Below are 9,276 nucleotides of genomic sequence, written 5' to 3'. Positions count from 1 at the left end.
TGAGAGCAGAAATCGTGCTCCGGCGGTGCAGCAGCAGCGGGAGGCCCCATTAGCTAAAGTGGTGCTTCAGGTTAAGAACAGTTTCAGGTTAAGAACAGACCTCCGGAACGAATTAAGTACTTAACACGAGGTACCACTGTACACAATATATTTAAGTGAATATATATAATCAAATACACAATTGTTTTGATATATTTATTTATTAAACAAAATTGAATACACAAGCAGAAGTATGCACGTTCGTTAACAATACAGACATTGAGTCCCTGTCAGGATAAAAAGTCCCTGTCAGGATAAAAAGGGGTATAATATAATATTGTTGTAGATCTAGAGGGGGAGCCCCCTAAACACTAGGAATGGATAAATGCTAGGCTTTTGATTAATTGGGATATGGATTAAAACACAAACTGCAGAGCTGTGCCAGACAGGGAATTCCTGTGCTGGCTTATGCAAACCAACCTGGCGGAAACTATGGCCATCAAGAGAACAGTAAAGGGTCATTAACTATACAAGAGAACGCCTTCCCCCTTGCCCTGAAGTGTGAACAGAGACAGGGGTTTGAAGGGTTACCAATGTGATACGGTGTGTTTTTGAACAAAGGGTTGTTGGGAAGAAGAAAGGGGTGAAAGACTGAGATCCATCTTGAACAGGGAGACTGAAGGTTGCCTGTGCTGCTGTGGTACCAGCACCTCGTGAAAGGACTACACTGTAACATCTGGACTCCCTCCACGCAGACCGAAGGTGTAAATAGGTGAATAAACCATATTTCTTAAAGCCATAGCACCACACCCTTTGTGGGTGCCTGGGACCCCATCGGTTCATGCCACTGTTTGGCAGAGAAAGGGGCAGGCACCTGACTTTTGTAGCAATATAATAGTAATCAAAATAATAATATATTAGAAAGTTTCTAATCAAAATGATTTGAGCCTCTTGTGAAGCCAGTAAATGAATGCAGTTGAAGAAGAAGAAGAAGAAGAAGAAGAAGAAGAAGAAGAAGAAGAAGAAGAAGAAGAAGAAGAAGAAGGGTGCACATAGTCTCCTCATACTCCTCCCCTCCCTGTTCAGAGTGGAATATTGAATCTGTTCCAGATCCCAGTCTGGTGGGAGGGATGCCTTCAGCTGCTGGTGGGGGCCTGTTGCTTTGCCTTTTATGCACAATTGCCCTTTAGTTGCTTCTAGTTTATTATGTGGCTTGCGCTGTACTTTCGCTCAATCTTGTGAGATATCCTCATATTCCCTCAAGGGCAGGAAAATGCAATACAGACAGAATGAATTACATTGCAAGCTCTTCCTATGACACCTTGGACACATGTATTGAGGCAGAAACCTCTGTCATCTCCTCAGTATTATTATTAATGTTGTTATTTGCATCCCTAATTGTCTGCTTGCACGCAGGGGTACAAGCATTCTGTTTTCCACAGTTGCCTACGGAAAGTCTGCAAGTTGGGCACGAACACAGAAAACCCCTGCTGTGATCCCCAGAAAACAGCATTAAGAGGCATACTGATACTGGAGGGAGTATATTGCTATGACAACTAGTCATCTGCCTAGTAGCCACTAGAATATCACTTCAGTAGATGTGGAGGAACTGGTAGCAGAATAGCGCAGATTACTAATGGGTGGGTGGTTTATACGAAATCCCTTGCTTTTCCATCTGATTAGATGCCTAAATGAATAGTTCAGATTAACTCCTTGAACAATTAATTTAGAGAAGAAAAATCCACCAACTCAAATGTGTCAGGAACCGCAGTAAGCAAAGACTGTGTGACTTGTGACCCACCAAGTTGAGCACAGCCCACATATGGTAGCTTGCCAAGGGCTTAACAACCACTTATTTTTGCAACCACACATAACAAGGAAAGAGGAGATTCAGCAAGTGCCTTGTAGGCTGCTGTATTTGGCTGGTCTGCTGCATTTGCCTTGATGAGCCACAAGTTGTGGAGGCCTGCAGCCGGGCTTTCTTTCAGCCGGAACTCAGTTCTGGCACCTCTGAGGTGGGTGCCATTGCCATTATAAGAGAACAAGGGAGGTGTTCATGGTGAGTTCCAGCACCTATTTTTTTCAATAAAAATAGCACTGGCTGCAACGAAGAAAGCCACAAGACTGCACAACTGATCAGATGTTACAGAATGAGAGCTCTCATCTGTACCCAGTCAGCATCACCAGTGGCAAAGAATGGTGAGAGGTATGGTTTGGAAACATCTCGAGATCCACAGGTATGAAATGTGTTTAAAAAGGTAAAGGGACCCCTGACCATTAGGTCCAGTCGTGGACGACTCTGGGGTTGCGACGCTCATCTTGCTTTCCTGGCTGAGGGAGCCGGCATTTGTCCGCAGACAGCTTCTGGGTCATGTGGCCAGCATGACTAAGCCGCTTCTGGTGAACCAGAGCAGTGCACAGAAACGCCGTTTACCTTCCCGCTGGAGCGGTACCTATTTATCTACTTGCACTACGTGCTTTTGAACTGCTAAGTTGGCAGGAGCAGGGACCGAGCAATGAGAGCTCACCCCGTCACAGGGATTCGATGTATGTACCTCTCCCCATTTTCTGTTCATGGATGATACAAATGAATTCTGCATGCAACAAAACATGTCAGCCCTGCCTGCAGCATAAAAAGGTTCCATATGTTAGACTTTCCATTAAACATATGTCACTTGAATGTTCCTATTCATGTGCATTTGATATCCAAAGCTGAAGCATTTGAACACTTTCCCCCACTTTCCTATGACATTTCTCAGTCCTGCTGGGAAAATATCTTGTTTTATTTTGTTTTTAAGATGGACTACATTTTCTCACCATCGCTACCTGCCTGCTACACTGATTCTCTTTATTTGTCTGCCTTGTGCTTTTTAATTTCACACTTTGTTTTCTCACCCCACCCAGCAGTGCAGTCTTTACAAACAGATCCTTATTCTGCGAGATATTTCTTGCTTTCCTATTCTGGTTTACTCTGCCAAGCCAGATACATGAAAGCCAAGATAACTTACAGCTGGAGGAAATTAGATTTCTGCTCCAAATAAAAAATAATAAAATGTACCCCAGTCTCAGTGGTGACAGGTATCAACAGTTTTGGCCAAATTTGCCAGCGAGGTAGAGAGAGGCAAGCGGAATGAAAGAGCAGCAGACCAGGAGAGAAGGAATTAATAGTAATGTGGAGCGTAAGGCTATGCCAAGTCATGGACAGAGAAAATCTAATTCTTCCTCTGTAAAATCTCACTCCTCCCTGTTCCCCCAAGGGCCGTTCCAAATATTCTTTTAAAGTGGAGCTTCCTCCTTTTACATTGACTTGCCATGCAAAAAACATAACCTTGTTATTCTTCATCATTACATTTGTATCCTGCTTTTCTTTCAAGAGGAACAAAGGGTTATCCTATGTTGTTAAATCACCAGAAATATCTGGGTTGCCTCTTATGCCAGGATGTAATGTGAACCCATAGTTTAGTGTTACGTAAATGAGCCAGCTGAGATTTGGGCCCACAGCCTCCCCACTCTGCTCCCAGCCATGAGGAGGAGAGTGGAAGCATCCACTTCCAGTTTAGCATGAAGTGCGCCAGGAAAGGAAAGGGAGGATGTGTGAGCCAAAGAGTGAAACAGATATATTCATGTGACAGGAGGTACAATAGGATGCACAGTCCCTACTTCTGGTTTTGCCCTAACATGGGTGAATACTGGGAAGCCTTTTTCCAACTGCCCGCAACACTGTGGGAACTGCATTGCCTTTTGACTGATCTGCAACATAGGCAACATGTCTTCTTTAGTGAAAAATCTAGCATGGTTTGGATTTTCAGAAAATGCCTACCCACCAAACTACCAAGTTATTATATTATGGTGGTCCAGATACGTTGTAAACAGGGCACGATAGGCAAGGCTTGCACAATGCATTCAACATTGCATTTGGAGGAGAAAGCTTGTAGATATTTTAATGCTAATTATTTGGGCTAATAATGGCTGAAGTAAAGATCTATAGAAGGTGGTTGAGACAAATACTGTGGTGTTTTTATTTGGGGTCTCCGTTTACCTTACGACTGTATTCTACAATATATTTGGTCCTGTCATTGCCAGTAGTTTGACACCACTGTCACATGCGATGTTTAACTTGGACAGAGTTGAATAGGTTTCACAGCAGGTTGATATACTTGAGTAGCCAAGGGTCCGAGCAACAGCTGGCTCACTTGTGGTCATCTGATCAAGAGAGCAGCCAAGTTATTTTGAGCAAACTGCAAAATCTTTCACTGCAAGCTGTGATGTTTTGAAGAGGGGGGAAAAACTGACTTAAAATTAAGCCAGTGAATCTATTCTTCTCCTAAATGAGAAACAATGTGCTCTGGCACTTTATTTAAAAGCAGCCCAAAGGTAAACTGATCACTAAGGAAGGGGGGAATGCAGTCAGTATGATGAAATTAAAGGGCACTTCTTTGAAGCGCAGTTTAAATATGGTAGTTAAATGGGGGGGGGGGAATCAAGATTTTAAAATATTGGCTTAGAAGTTGGCTTCTAAGCACAATTGGTTGAACGTGCTTAGAAGCCTCCTCATGATCGTCAACTCTGATATTATAATGGAGCCAGTTCAAGCACTCTTAGAAGCCCCTTTCAGACCTTCCTGGTTTGGGGTGGAGCGAGCGGGAATATGTACATACACTCCCAATATCTATGCATTTTGGACCACATGTTAAAAGCACCAAACTGTTGGTGCTGACCTTTAAAGCCCTAAACGGCCTCGGTCCTGTATACCTGAAGGAGCATCTCCACCCCCATTGTTCTGCCCAGACACTGAGGTCTAGCTCCAAGGGACTTCCGGGGATTCCCTCACTGCAAGAAGCAAAGTTACAGGGAACCAGACAGAGGGCCTTCTTGGTAGTGGCACCCACCCTGTGGAACGCCCTCCCATCAGATGTCAAAAAAATTAACATCTACCCGACTTTTAGAAGACATCTGAAGACAGCCCTGTTTAGGGAAGCTTTTAATATCTGATGAATTCTTGTATTTTAATGTTTTGTTGGAAGCCACCCAGAGTGGCTGGGGAAACCCAGCCAGATGGGCGGGGTATAAACAATAAATTATTATTATTATTATTATTATTATTATTATTATTATTATTATGGCTAATGTGTATTTGAAATCCAACAAACTGTTGGGGAGGGGAGCTGTTTGGAGCTAGGAATTGGGGGGTAGGAATTTGGGGGGGAGTTAAGATAGGGTTGCCGTATTTCAAAAAGTAAAAACCAGGACACCCCATAAGTTGTTGAGCTTTATTTAGACAACCCCACAGCTGATCAGCTTTTTAAAAAAAATAAAAATATGTGATTTTTCAGTTGACTTGCCTAATATCCAGGACAAAGCACCGCTTTGTGGAAATTTTCCCACCTTAGAAATCCCAGTAATGTCCGGACATGTAGCAGCCCATGGGACTAGCCAGGATTTTTGGGGTGGGTGGGGAAGAACTGAGTTATCAGCAATGCAATTGGTCAGTTAGCCCTCCCCCTCCCCAGCTGTGCCTATGTCTTTCGTCCTCCTTTTTTGCTATCAATCCACATCATGCTTGAAGTGGCTTTCTGAACAAATGTAACAGCTGTTAGCCTGCAGTTATATATTGTGTGTTTAACATGCATTTTGGCCCTGAGAAGGAAGACCCCTCTACATCTTGGCTGTGATGAGGTCAATAGCAATAGTGTTTCCAAGAGCAGTCACAGCACCTCAAAAGTCCATTTCTGGCGTCCTCTTCAGTTTTTTTACACATACACTATGGTTACACAAACTTGTACTAAACTCTGATTTCCCCCAGTCTGCAATGGAATACCTGTTTTCTCTCTTTCCCTCCGCCCCTTACTGTCAGATGGTGTTTGACATAATTCAACTCCACAAAGTAAGCACTACAAAAATGCACTTCTCAAACATAAACACAGTTCCCTTATGTCAAACTTTTAAACTTCATAACCGTGGAACGGCAGAAATCTGTATAAACACACAAGTGCTGTTGTAACTATTGATGTTGGCCTGAAGGATTGAGCATGGCTGCCAAGTCTTTTAATGAGGAAATACTTACAAACCTAGCCCCAAGGTAAAGCTTTGGTAAAACCTGATTTTTTTTAAGGGCAATTAATAATAATAAGCCTGTAGTCACAGCAGAGAAGCAGCCTATATTTCGTTTTAAAATAATGTAAAATTAAATTGCTAGTTGCAGCTAAACTTGGAGTGTCAGCCTGAAATAACTGGCATGGGGGTGAAAAGCCATTGTATATCCTAAAGTATGGGGATACATTTTAAGCTTGGTTGGAAATACAGTAGTTGTAGCAGTATTTTTTACTGTTATAACATTAGGGTTTTTAGGTTTTTTTTTTCAGTTTTCCAAAACAATTCTTCCAGACATTAAATTAAAAGTGTATTTTATGGAATGGAGGTAGATTTTGATCCCAGCTAACAATATTGGATCAACTATGGTTGTAGTAACTAACGGGATATGAAGTCTCTGTGATGTGGCTTCTAATGCAGCAACAGACTGGTCATAATTGTGAGCCCATTGAGTAATTTAAACATTTCATTATTTTAATGAAGCAAGCTGACAATGTCAGGCACATCTTTAACTCAAAAGTGCGCAAGACACAAATCTGCTTTGAATTTGGCATACGAGAGCAGTCTCAAATGAAATTCGCAGACACAAAGACTGAGAGGGCATATCAGCGGAGCCCCAGAGCTGATGCTGAGATGTAGAATTTGGCAAAGATTTTGAATGGTACTAAAAACATGCCTTCAGGAGTTGTTTGATTGAAATCTGATGGCTTGTCAAAGTCAAATTCTTTTACCTAATGAGGAAACCACACAAATATAACAGTGGAATTTAATATATACAATTCACATATGTGCATGTACATATACAGAATCATTAAGAACCAGATGTTTTTTTAAAAAGACCTTGTCTTTTTATGCCAGTAGTTTGATGAGAGCATGGTCCTGACTCGACATGAGATCATAAAAAATTGCCTGTGCCTCTTTTTACACAGTGAGCCTATCCTCCAGTTATGCCAGCTGGGATGGGTTAGGATCGAAACCAAATCCTCATGTGTGTAAGCCAAAGATATACCAACACAATGAAGTTGCACCAATGCTGCAAGAGCATTGGGCCTAATGAAACTTGGACCAAAGGAAGCAGGCCAAGGCCAGCAGAGGGGGCAATGGTGGAGTTGGGGTATTGTGGAGGAGAAGCAATGGTCAGTGTAGCTGGAATCCTATGCCCCCTTGCAGGTTGTTCCATCTCCACTGCTAGCACAAACCAATGGCTACAAAACAGGTGAAAGAGCACAACAACAAAGGAAGTCACCTTTGAAAGCACCATGAGGGTAGTGACCAAACAAGGCCTGAGAAGCTATGATCTGTTTGGAAAGCTTTATTTCAAATACATCAGCAGAAGACCAGTGGATGCACTTCAGTTTATAAATACAGTGGTACCTCGGGCTGAGTACTTAATTCGTTCCAGAGGTCCATTCTTAACCTGAAACTGTTCTTAACCTGAGGTACCACTTTAGCTAATGGGGCCTCCCACTGCCGCTGCGCCACCGGAGCACGATTTCTGTTCTCATCCTGAAGCAAAGTTCTTAACCTGAAGCACTATTTCTGGGTTAGCGGAGTCTGTAACCTGAAGTGTATGTAACCTGAGGTACCACTATAGCAAGAAGAAATCAGCACGTTATACAGAAATGAATCTTGTGGTATCAAAAACCTAAGCAGCAATAAAAGTGGCTATTACATAATAGGATTACAGTATGCAAGATTAAGTAAAACTTCGTCATAGCTGATTGCTGCACTGACCCTCCTAAACACCACCAACCCTCTAGTAGCAGCTTGCTTGGCCTTTGAGAGAAGCATCACTGCTGCTTTATTCTTATCCACAACTCTCCCATTATTGTGCTTTTTATTTGCTGCTGGAGCAAGCCCAATGCTCAGCTGCAATCTTATGCAAGCTTGCTTGGGATTACAGTCAGTTGAAATCAGCGGGAATTCTGAATAATCGTGGGGAGTAAGAATGAGGCTAGAAAGAGCTTGTTGCACTTGCAAATATCCAGCTGAAGTTACGCGGTCCTCATACTATTTATTTCTGGCCAGTTCCATGGATTCTCTCCCCGCCTCCCGGGAACTGCAGATTAATTGCATTTTGAATCTTCATTATTGACTGCAGATTTTCCTATGCAAAAATGAACACATGCAAGCAATGTGAACATGAAAATGTGATCCTCTGTGTACTCGATGGAGAAAAGATTATGTGTATTTTTTCAGTATCACTGTGGTGCTGTGACATTTTAAAATGGCATTTCCTCCCATCTGTTGCACATTCGCAGACGAAAGAGTGGGGGACAATTCCCCTGCAATATCACAGTAGAAAATAGTGCCTTTTCAGAATTAAAACCACCCTTCTTGCTTGACCTAAAAAAGACAGTGCTCTTACTTCCTGATCAAACAGTCACCAGCTGTTCACAGAAGTCCACCCTTAGCAACACATACCTAGGTATGTTATTTAAATATATAGTCTCTGCAGCTATATTAAAGCAAATAACAGAAAGACTTAAATCCCCACAGAAACAACAGCGCATTCCGTTTTCCCTCAAGCACACCCATCTGGGGAACATCTGCTAGGGAAACACTGGCAAATTGAGTTAAAATACATTAAAAACATGCAGCTAAAACCTGGATCTTTCCTTTTCCTTTCTGTTTTACACTCCCTGGATTGTCTTTCTTCTCTCTTTCCTCTTCCGTTTCTTTTTTAAAAAATACCCTGCTTTGCTGCTGGCTGTTGCATACACTGTCCATGTTTTCCATTCTTGACCACCCACTTTCACCTTAAGACTACAAAGCCTTTTCTCTTTTTGCAAAATCCCGTTCAGTTTCAAGGTGCATCTTCATCATTGCTCCTTTCTTCTGCTATTCTTTTAGGGCAATGGGAAGCTGCTTTGTACCATGTCAGACTACTGCTTCATCTAGTTCAGCATATTGCCTACACTGACTGGCAGTGACTCTTCAGGGTTTCAGACAGAGGTCTCTCCCAGACATACCTGGAGATGCTGTGTATTGAACTTGGGGCCTTCTGAGTGCCCAGTAGATGCTGTACCACTGAGCTAACCAGGTGTTCTGCTCCTTTCTCTTTGTCTGTCCTTCTTTCCTATTATGTGGCCATTTCCTCTTGTGCAATGGAACAAGGCTTAGTTTTATGCAGTGGATGACTGAATCCAGAGATAGAGAATAGCTGATTTATTAGGGTTGCCATATTTCATGAGGTAAAAATTCGGA

Source organism: Podarcis filfolensis (assembly GCF_964270895.1).
Source record: "Podarcis filfolensis genome assembly, chromosome: 2".
NCBI lineage: Eukaryota > Metazoa > Chordata > Lepidosauria > Squamata > Lacertidae > Podarcis > Podarcis filfolensis.
Note: the sequence above shows the minus strand (reverse complement) of the source record.